At 40.8% G+C, this 10,603-nt stretch overlaps 1 long non-coding RNA gene across 1 annotated transcript; it reads right to left on the reverse strand.

The window, feature by feature from the left end:
- Window positions 1-228: 228 nt before the first annotated feature.
- Window positions 229-5,949, reverse strand: LOC114084070 (uncharacterized). The gene is made up of 2 exons (XR_011707401.1): window positions 5,314-5,949; window positions 229-1,984 (listed from the first exon to the last, which is right to left on the reverse strand). It is a non-coding gene; the product is annotated as an uncharacterized lncRNA (long non-coding RNA).
- Window positions 5,950-10,603: the final 4,654 nt, after the last annotated feature.

Genomic DNA, 10,603 nt, shown 5'->3' on the forward strand with positions numbered 1-10,603 from the left:
TATGCAAACCTCTGCAGAAGCAGCCTGAAAACCAGGCCCCAGGATCTCAAGGCTTCAGGTGTCTGATCATCATGAACTGATTTATTTACAACTAATGTGTAGCATTTCCATGTTCAGGCTACCCACAGATTCAGGGCCATAAATAACTGCCAAAGAAGAGGAGGTTTCTCTCTCTCTGTGAAAGATCCACAGATCCCAAACCCGGAACGAACCACACGAGACACTGGCTGCAAAAAGCAGGAGGCGTTTATTGTCACACAGGCGCCTGTGGGTGCTCAGCGAAACCTCAGCCGGAGCTTCGGTGAACTGGCACACCGGGCTTTGGGATACAGATCTTTTATAGGGTACAAGTGGGTTAGTTCTTAGCTTAGCACAGCAACAGCCCTTCTATTGGTTCCTCTGAATCCAGCAGGGGGGTCACCTAGTGGGTAAACTTGTTTTTCGACTTTTTGTTCTTGGAAAAACCCTAAAGTTACACCTTGCCCTTCTTGGTTCCTGTTTTTAAACTTAGTTCTCAAGTTTAGCTGGTAGGGCTGTCTGAAAGGAACATTTTGTGGTAGGGGGCCTGTTAGGGTTATCTACATAGAACATCTTGTGGTAACTTTGTGCAACACTTGAAATGCTATGGGCAGCTGGTGGGGCTTTGACATGGGGTTTGGGTAAGAAAGCATCCTGCAGCTTCAAGGCATAGGGGCTGGATTTCCTAATGTGGGGCCTGGGTCCTTGAGGTCCTTCATTTTCCCCTTTTCTTTATCCGGGATATAATCTTATATCCATTGATCTACCTGCTCAGAGTCCGGCACTTGCTCAGCTGATGGCTCAGGGTGCTGTGGGAGTACTTGATATTGCTGCGCGAGGACCATAGTTTGGATTACAGACAGTCTTCTTTTTATAAATTGCATTAATTTGTTGAATATACAAGGTCCAAAGGTTAAAATTAACAGTAATATAATCAAGGGGCCAGCTACAGTAGATAATATAGTAGTTAGCCTAATTTTGAATAGGACCCCAGGGTCGTAGGCATTTTTGAAGTACATTTTTAGGCCCCATTGTTTTTTTTTTTTTATCCATTTCTTTGATGCCTTGCCTGCCTGAGTAAAGGTAATGTTTAAGGGGTTGCAGGCAAACGTGGAGCATGGCCCTGCCCCGTACCATTTTAGGTTTCTACAGGAGTCGGAAGATAGTGGGGGCTCTTGTCCCTTTTTTTTTTTACTTGTATTAAATCCCCAGATGAACCTGGCTTCCATCATATATCCCTCATAGTTTTATATCCCCAAGATTTACAATAGTAACTTTCATGTTGTCCACATTTTTGTGACTGGGTTTTTTTCATCCCTAGGGCATATGTAGAAGGGTGTCTCCCTTAGAGCTGCTCTACACCCTGTGGGATGTTTTATGCAGGTGCAGCGTCCACTGTAGACGCATGCTTCTGCCTCACTGGGATCATCAAAGTCATTTGCCTTAGCCAGCAGGTAACAAAGATCAGGCCTTAGAGCAGGTTACTAAGCCCAAAGGGGGTATTTTGTGGATGTTTGGTTTTAAATTATATCTCCTGTCCCCGATAATATTTGCCATGTCTGGCTCACAGTTTGGTTAGCAACCGTTAGGGGAAATACAAAGCACAAAGCAAGGAAAATCAACAGCGTGTGAGTCTTATCTTTAGTGGATTTTGAGTGCGTTGCAACTTTCATTCTGGATCCGGAGAGGTGCCTGCGGACTCCTGTGGATGTGCAGCTTTCACGTGGGAGGTGTGGATCCAAGCGGTGATGCAGTCCACTTTGACTGCAGTGGGAGTGGTCAGCAGAATGGTGTAGGGTCCTTTCCACCGCGATTCGAGGTTCTTGCTCTGGTGCCTGCGTACCCAGACGGTGTCTCCAACTTTGAAGGGATGTGGCAGCAAGGGGGTTTTAAGTTCCTCTTTGTATGCTGCGGCTAGAGGCTTCCAGACCTCGTTCTGGACCAATTGCAAAGCATGCAAATGAGTCTGCATAGATGGGGTGAGGGAGGCATAGGTTTCAGTTTCATAAAAGTTAACAGCGGGAGGTGGGGCACCGTACAGGATTTCAAATGGGGTTAGTCCATGTGGGCCTGGGGTGTTTCGGGCCCGATACAAGGCTAAAGGTAGGAGTTGTACCCAGTCTTTAGTGCCAGTTTTAAGTGTTAATTTAGTTAAAGTCTCCTTGATGGTTCTATTTATCTTTTTTTATCTGTCCTGAACTTTGGGGTCTATAAGCACAATATAATTTTTAATTAATTTCCAATGTATTGGCCACCATCTGACTTACCTGGGAGACGAAGGCAGGCCTATTAAATGTTTTTTTTTTGGTCCTCACTATCAGGATCAAAGGGAGTAAACCCCCGATAAGCCTCTTTTAATTTCTCTAAGAAGGCTGTCGGAGTTTCCTTTGACCCCTGGATAGTCTGTCTTACCTGAGCCAAATTAGTGGGCCATCGCCCTGCTCCATGGAGACCCGCTATGAGTAACTGGCAATAGAGACGTAGGTGGTTCCTACCTGCTTTAGTCGCATAGTCCCAGTTTGGCCGGGTTAAAGGAAAAGCTTCGTTAATCAAATTTGCGAGTTGGGTGGGGCGCCCGTCATCCCCTGGCACATTTTTGCGAGCTTCCAAGAGAACCTTTTGTTTCTTCTCTGTGTCTAATAGAGAAATTTTTAATTCTGCTACTTAGGACTGGATAACCATATTAGCAAACATCAAGTCTACCTGCGTTGGCTAGAAATAAAAGCCTTAGACTAAAACTATTCTAGTAGTCCCTTTGACAGTTATCAGGCATTTCTGTCTAAGAATCTCTCTTGTAGCCTCCAGTCTACTTATTTATGGAAGTTACATTTAATTATTATTATTATTTAAGATGTCCAGGAACAGCTGTGCTTTGGCTTTTACTGTCTTTGCTAAGTGTTTAAGATGAAGCAAGTCAAACTGACTTTTATTTTTACCTATTGTTTATAGTCAGCTGAGTTATCCTGGGAGTCCTCGGGAACTTCATAGCAGCTTTTCAGTTCTGCTAGTGCCATTTGCGCTAGGATGGGTCCAGGCCTTGCTTGACCATATGGCTTCCCTCAGAAGCATCAGGGATGTCTCCCTTTTTTAATGATCCTCCTCTTTACAGCAAATGCACCGATTGGCTTCCTGTTCTCCACTGGTCTCATTAATCTCCTTGCTCAGGAGGTTATGTGGCCTAGAGTTGCTGAGCCCTTTGGAGAAGTTCCCTATTCCCTGATTCAGACTGACTCAGAGGGCAAGAGCCGAATATTGGTTTTCTTGGCCTTTTTAATTTAATTAATTTTAAAACTTGATCTCAAACATCCAGCAAATAAGTTAACAGCCTTATATTAAGAGCACTGGGCTTTAATGTTTATTTCTTTATCCTGTAGGTGATAATTCCTTGTCTTATGTTGGCCCAGGTTGTGTTCTTAAAGTAATACCTCTTTAAAATATTAATAGGCAATTTTTAAATCATCTATAAGTAAACTACAAAACAAAACTAACTAGGGTAAAAACATATTTAGCTTATATAATAGCTACCTTGAATTCTAGTAGGGTTATACATCATAATTTTCTGTTTGAGATCCTAGTAATCTTGGCACAAACCTATTTTTGGACACAACTTTAACTGTACTGAAATCTGGCTTACTTTTTTATAGCCATTTTCATATGTAGTGAGATGGGATAGAGCCTTATCTCAAGTAAGGCAGGGCTCTTTATAAATCTCAATTACTATAGTTCTGAAGCTGATCATTTTATAAAGTTTACATAAATTGTTGTTCAAGTTTACATGAACATTAGCTAACATAACATAATATCACACCTAAAACATGAATTAAAGGCTGAAAGCTTTTAACCTCTTATAGAAAAGTAGTGATGTACTTTTGTGTTTTGCAATAAAACCTTTACATTTTTTTTTTTAATTACCATATAACTTTAGAATACCAGCTTGATATAAGGTTCTTTCGAAGCTTTTACCTTACAGGCTTGTATACCTGGAAGATATGAACACATTAATAACACCATAATTATATAAACTTTTTTTTTTTTTTTGTTTACATTAAGTTATATTTTCAGGTTTAGATGTTGGAAATTATGATACAAATTTAAGAAGCAATTTTTAAAATTTAAAATTTTATATCTTTTTACATTAGAAAAACTTGTTCACATAAAACTGGAAATAGAATCTCTACCATCAGAAGAAATTTTTTTAGTACCTTTAAGCCACTTTGCTTGTTCTGAAGTTTCTAAAGTAGCATTGAGTTACATTAAATTTACTTACATATTATCATATATATCTGAAATTAAGCTTTGAAAATTTTTAAGACTATTGCTATTTAATTATCTAATGTCATTTTTATGAGCCAGACCAACGTTTTAATTAAATTGTTTTTTTTTTTTTCAGGTTACCCAGTTCAAAATTGAAACTCTTTAATTTTTTTTTTATTCCAAGTATTTAAGTTTTCTAGCATGAACTATCTGAAATCAAACTAAACAATTGCTTAAACCCAACTTTTAACTGCAAGATAGTGCAATGCTTTAGAACTATAGGTGTAAAATCAAGGGTCTCAGTGTGACTGGCTTTACTGCATTCAGTGTTCCTTCTTTTTAAGTAAACAGAGGTGGTGTAATCCTTAAGATGTAGATAAGGACCCAGGGAACTCCCCAGAGCTAAATGGCTCTGGCAGCTGCTGGGAGTCCCTTAATCCTATCTTTTATCCATAGGATTAGTTCCTCCAGTTTGGTTTGACCTTAGGCATTAGGCATTTTTTTTTTGTTTTTCTAACTTTTTAGTAGCCAGCTCCCAAAAAGTTTATCCTCTGCTTGCAGTTGTTTCGAGTGCTAGGCTTCCCCAAGAAAGCAGAGTGGGGACTCCTTAAAAGTCCCTTTGAGAGTGTCAAAATTTGTGACTGAAAATTTGGTTCTCATCTCTAAAGTACAGATATGAATCAGACAGGACATAAAACACAAAGAACGCTGCGCGGCTTCGGCACAAACCGAAAGAATCAGATGGCCTGGGAGAAACTGCTTCTCCGTCGCCTACAAAAACGGTGTATCCCTTGGAAACACCGGGGGCCCCAAAGAAATGGACCCCTCTGATCCCTGGGACGTCTCCCAGGGTGGCAGGGGTGAAGTCTGAGTTCGTCAACTCCTTCCCCGCCTGCCTCAGAAAGCTGAGTGATCACAGAATTACTTCAGAATCGGAATACCAATGACTATGCCTAGTCTTTCAGACGCTGCGCGAAACAGAGAACAGATAGCCAATAGGACAACAGGTTAGACATAGACAGCTCGAGCTGGCCAGCTTACCTCCCAGTGATGTCGAGTGTTCTCCGGATAGGGATCGGGATCGGAACCGGGATCGGGAATCTCGGTGGAACCTCCAAAATGAAAGATCCACAGATCCCAAACCCGGAACGAACCACACGAGACACTGGCTGCAAAAAGCAGGAGGCGTTTATTGTCACACAGGCGCCTGTGGGTGCTCAGCGAAACCTCAGCCGGAGCTTCGGTGAACTGGCACACCGGGCTTTGGGATACAGATCTTTTATAGGGTACAAGTGGGTTAGTTCTTAGCTTAGCACAGCAACAGCCCTTCTATTGGTTCCTCTGAATCCAGCAGGGGGGTCACCTAGTGGGTAAACTTGTTTTTCGACTTTTTGTTCTTGGAAAAACCCTAAAGTTACACCTTGCCCTTCTTGGTTCCTGTTTTTAAACTTAGTTCTCAAGTTTAGCTGGTAGGGCTGTCTGAAAGGAACATTTTGTGGTAGGGGGCCTGTTAGGGTTATCTACATAGAACATCTTGTGGTAACTTTGTGCAACACTTGAAATGCTATGGGCAGCTGGTGGGGCTTTGACATGGGGTTTGGGTAAGAAAGCATCCTGCAGCTTCAAGGCATAGGGGCTGGATTTCCTAATGTGGGGCCTGGGTCCTTGAGGTCCTTCATCTGCTCTTGCTTCAGTTTACAATGTCAGGAAAACTCATCATAGGTAAGCAGTGCACCATGGAACTTTAACATTAGCTACACTCCTTTGCAAATAAGAGAAAGCAAAAACGCAAAGTCCTTCCAGCAACTCTGGATAGGCAGTGTAAGAAAAAGTTATGCATTCATTTCATAGCTATTTATTGTGAGCCTACTATGTCCCAATCAGCCATGGCTAAAAGTAGGAACCAGCAAGGGATCAGAAGGCTTGGCTGAGCTACAGAGGGCAGGGTGTGCTGAGCTGATACAAAGGAATGCTGGCTTCTAGCCCTGGTTTTGTGGCTTATTGAGTCAACCTGTAACTATCTTCTGTCTTGACCAATGCAGGCATGCAATCTGAATGTTCAATGCTTTGTTGTACAGACTGGTTATAAATAAAGACAATAGGGATCAGCAAAGTTTAACACAAACCACTTCTGACAAGTGCTTACAGACCTCTTACAAGCACTAATATTCATTTAATCTTTGTAACGATGCCATGAGATAGGTACTTTCTTCCCATCTTAAACATGGAGAAACCAAGACATGGCAGTGAAGTGACGTGTTAGGTTACACAGTTCATAGTGGTGGAGCTGGGGTTGAGACCTTGGTGGGTGATGAGCCATCCTGATTTGTCCACGATTGTTGGTTTTGCGGGGATGTGGCAGTTTCCGGGCTAAAACAGAGATGGGTCCCTGGACAGATGGAGATGGCTGGTCACTCTAGAAGTGCAGCTTTAAGGTCAGTGCCTGTTCAGCTTAATTTAAAACCTCCCATCTGGTGCCCATTCCTGGTGAGTGGGGACAGAAGAAGGACGAGGAGGCATGGCCTCTTGGGTTCTGGGAAGGGAGAGGCCCTGTTTTAGAGCAGACATGGACTCCATCAGTCTTTCCCGTGTGGTTGGGTCCATATTCTGCTGTGTGCTTGATCCTGAACTGCTCTACTTTGCTTTTCTCCATCATGGGATAAATTAATAGAAAAGTGTCAATTTTGATGAATTTTAAATTGTGGTTTTAAATACAATTGTCTCTCCATATCCCTGGGGGATAGATTTCAGGACCCCCAAAAGGATACTGCATTCTGTGGATGCTCAAATCCCTTATATAAAATGGCATAGTATTTTCATATAATCCACAAACATCTTTCTGTACACTTTAAATCATCTCTAGATTCTGTGTCATGTCAAATGCAATATACATGTTACATAAATACTTGTTATACTCTATCGTTTAAGGTACAATGACTAATAAAAGAGGTGTGTGCTTATTTGGTGAAGACAAGATTATTATTTCTTTAGTATTTTTGATCGTTGGTTAGTTGAATTCACGGATGAGGAGCCCACAGATGTGGAGAGTCAACTAAATTAGATTGAGACCAGAGGTGAGTCTTTCTAGAGCTGGATGACCTCAAGTGAAAAACCCATTTTTACCTATCATTTTGGTTTGAATCTTAATAGGCCCATGTATTAAAATCTTGGTTCCTAGCCACTGGTTCTATTGAGAGATGCTGGAATCAATAGGAAGCAAGGCCTGGTGGGAGGAAGTTAGATCATTGGGGATATGTCCTTGAAGGTTATATTGGAACCCTGTCTTCTCTCTCTCTCTCTCTCTCTCTCTCTCTCTCTCTCTCTCTCTGCTTCCTGGCCACCAAGAGGTGAAACAGACTTCCTTTGCTCCACACTTCCACCAATATGAACTGCTTCATGACTGGCCCCCAAAGCAACTGAGCTAGGCAGCAGTTAAACTCTGAAACTATGAGCCAAAATAAACCTTTCCTCCTTTAACTTGACTTTCTCAGATATTTTGTCATAGTGATTGAAAACTGACTCACACACTTTCCTGCCCTTTTCTCCCCAGTCAATGCTCATGAACAAATTGAAGAAAAGGATAGTGTAATCTCCAACCAGAATGCCTCTCCATGCAGGCAGACATGTCCACACTGAACCCCATGGGCCTTCAGCTCTCTGTAATAGAGAAGTTTGGCTCCCCAACCCTCACTCAGGCACACACTCCTTGCTCTGCAGATTTCCCTGATACCACAAGAGGATCCTGGCCTAGTGGAATCAGAGTACAACAGAAGCTCAAACAGCCTAAGAATTGTGTTCAAGAAAATACTACTTATCTGGACATAACTTGTGTACCTGTTCCCTATAACTACCTAGTCCTCTTTTAAAAATGTTCTTTTGTGCCAGGGAACTCTGGCTCAGCCTGCCTCCAGTATGAATACCAGCTCTACCAATTACTTCCATGTGGGTCTATCTGAACCTTGTTTTTCTCATCTCTGAAATGAAGGTGTTAATGCCTACCTTATGTGACTACCTATGATCTGGACCATGAACCTAGCCCAATATCTGATCTGTTGTTGGAACTTCATACATGATGTCAGGAGGGCTCTCCGAACATCTGTATGAGCATAAAACCTCCTCATCTGTTCCTAAACCACACACAGGCTTTATTTAGCAACTAAAATGTAAACATGATTTATTTTTCTGAATAGGTAATATATTTATAGGACAGGTATGCAAGCATGTATAACAGAGCCTCCCTACCACCTACAGTTTGTTGACTCCTCCTAGTTCCTCTTTCTAGAAATAATTCATGTAGGTTTTTCAGAGCCATTTTTTACCTATATAAACAAATTCATATACTATTTTTTTTTCATTTTTCCGCCTTTTGCTATTTTTTTATTTAACTTATCAGTGTATCTTGGAGGTTAGTCAGTGCAGAACTATGTTTTCAATTTTATTTATAGCAGTATGGATTGTTGTATGGATATACATGTTATAATCTCCCATCTGTAATTCTAAATTTAAAAAAAAACTCTAAATCAAAAGTTTTTATTTTTATTTTTTTATTTTTTTGGTTTCAAGGATTGAACCCAGGGGTGCTTTACCACTAAGCTACATTCCCAGCCCTGTTTTGGGGGGAGGGTGCTGGGGATTGAACTCAGAGTCACTCAACCACTGAGCCACATCCCCAGCCCTATTTTATATTTTATTTAAAGACAGGGTCTCACTGAGTTGCTTAGCACCTAGTTTTTGTTGAGGCTGGCTTTGAACTCAGGATCCTCCTGCTTCAGCGCCCGAGCTCTTGGGATTATAGGTGTGCACCATGGCGCCTGGCATCCCCAGCCCTTTTTATTTTTTATTTTGAGGCAGGGTCTTGCTAAGTTGCTCAGGGCCTTGCTAAATTGCAGAGTCTGGCTTTGAACTTGTAATTCTCTGTCTCAGCTTCCTGAGCTGCTCGGATTACAGGTGTGTGCCACCGTGCCCAGAAAATTTCTCTTGAGTTTGTGGCAAATTCATTTGGTGACAAAACATGATTCAGACTGATATGAATCAATTTATATTCTGTATTTATCCCATTTGTATGTAAAGATGTTAATGACTTTGATTTTTGAATACTGCTCCAGAACCCTCTGGGATGTTACCTAGTATATGGTCCATACACTGTATGGAGGTTTCAAAATTTCGAGAAATTCTGACAGGCAAATCACATCGAACCCTGGGGTTTCAGATAAAGAATTGTGGTGCTCTCCCATAATTCACTTAACTAGACTTCTGTTGACAGCCACTTGGATTTTTAAAATACTTTGACTTATCACAATGTTTCAGTAAATAACTTTGTGCATGTGTCATTTCACATGTGTACAATAATATACAGTCACGTGTCCCATGACATTTTGGTCAGTCCCTAAAATTATAATACAGCTGAAAATCGCCTAGCGGTGTCATAGCTGCCATAACGTGGTGTCACGCATTCCTCACGTTTGTGCTGATTTTCTGGCGTACAAAAACCTACCTCACTGCCCGTCTTAGTTACCTAGCACATAGCACATAGTTACCTAGTGCTTGATAATAATCATAAACAACTATGTTACCAGTTTATGTATTTACTATGGTAGGCTTTTATCATAATTTTAGATTGTACTCCTTTTTACTTATATTTTTAAAATATTTGCTGTGAAAGAGCATGCTGTGCTACATCAGGGGCAGCTGGGCACATCTCGTAGAGGCCATTTTGAGTGACTGACCTCTGCACTTCAGGTTTGTGTTGTGCACCTCATGCTCTTCAAACAACTATGAAATCACCTAATGATGCATTTCTCAGAACATATCCCATTATTAAGCGACACATGACTGCACATGGGTTAAATCACTGGGATTGCTGGGTCAAAGAATAAATGTCTTTGCAATTTTGACATATTTGGCTAAATTGTCTTCCCATAGAGTTTGTGTATCTTTTCACCCCTATCAGTCTATTTCCCCATCTCTGCCCCCCAAATTGTTCATTTTTATCTTTTCTACCTGAGTGAGAGCAATATAGTGTCTTTTCTGTGAAAAGGTTTTTCAACTATTTTTCTTTTGTTATGCATTGGATTGTTGGAGCTTTTCTTATTGATTTGCCAGATCTTTTTATATAAAAAGGAATGGAATCTTTGTGATATAATCTGCCATTTTTTTTCTAGTTTTCTTGACTTTATTTATAGTGACTTCTTATTGAGTTTGTCTATTTGTATATTTGTTCTTTTATTTGTATCCTTCCTTCACAAACAACTTTCTTTTAATGATTCTTATTCTGTTTTTTTTAAAACATAATCTATTCTGATTTTTTAAAAGGAAGGGAAAGGGGAAAAGT

This window comes from Marmota flaviventris, chromosome 4, assembly GCF_047511675.1.
Source record: "Marmota flaviventris isolate mMarFla1 chromosome 4, mMarFla1.hap1, whole genome shotgun sequence".
NCBI classification, from domain to species: Eukaryota; Metazoa; Chordata; class Mammalia; order Rodentia; family Sciuridae; genus Marmota; species Marmota flaviventris.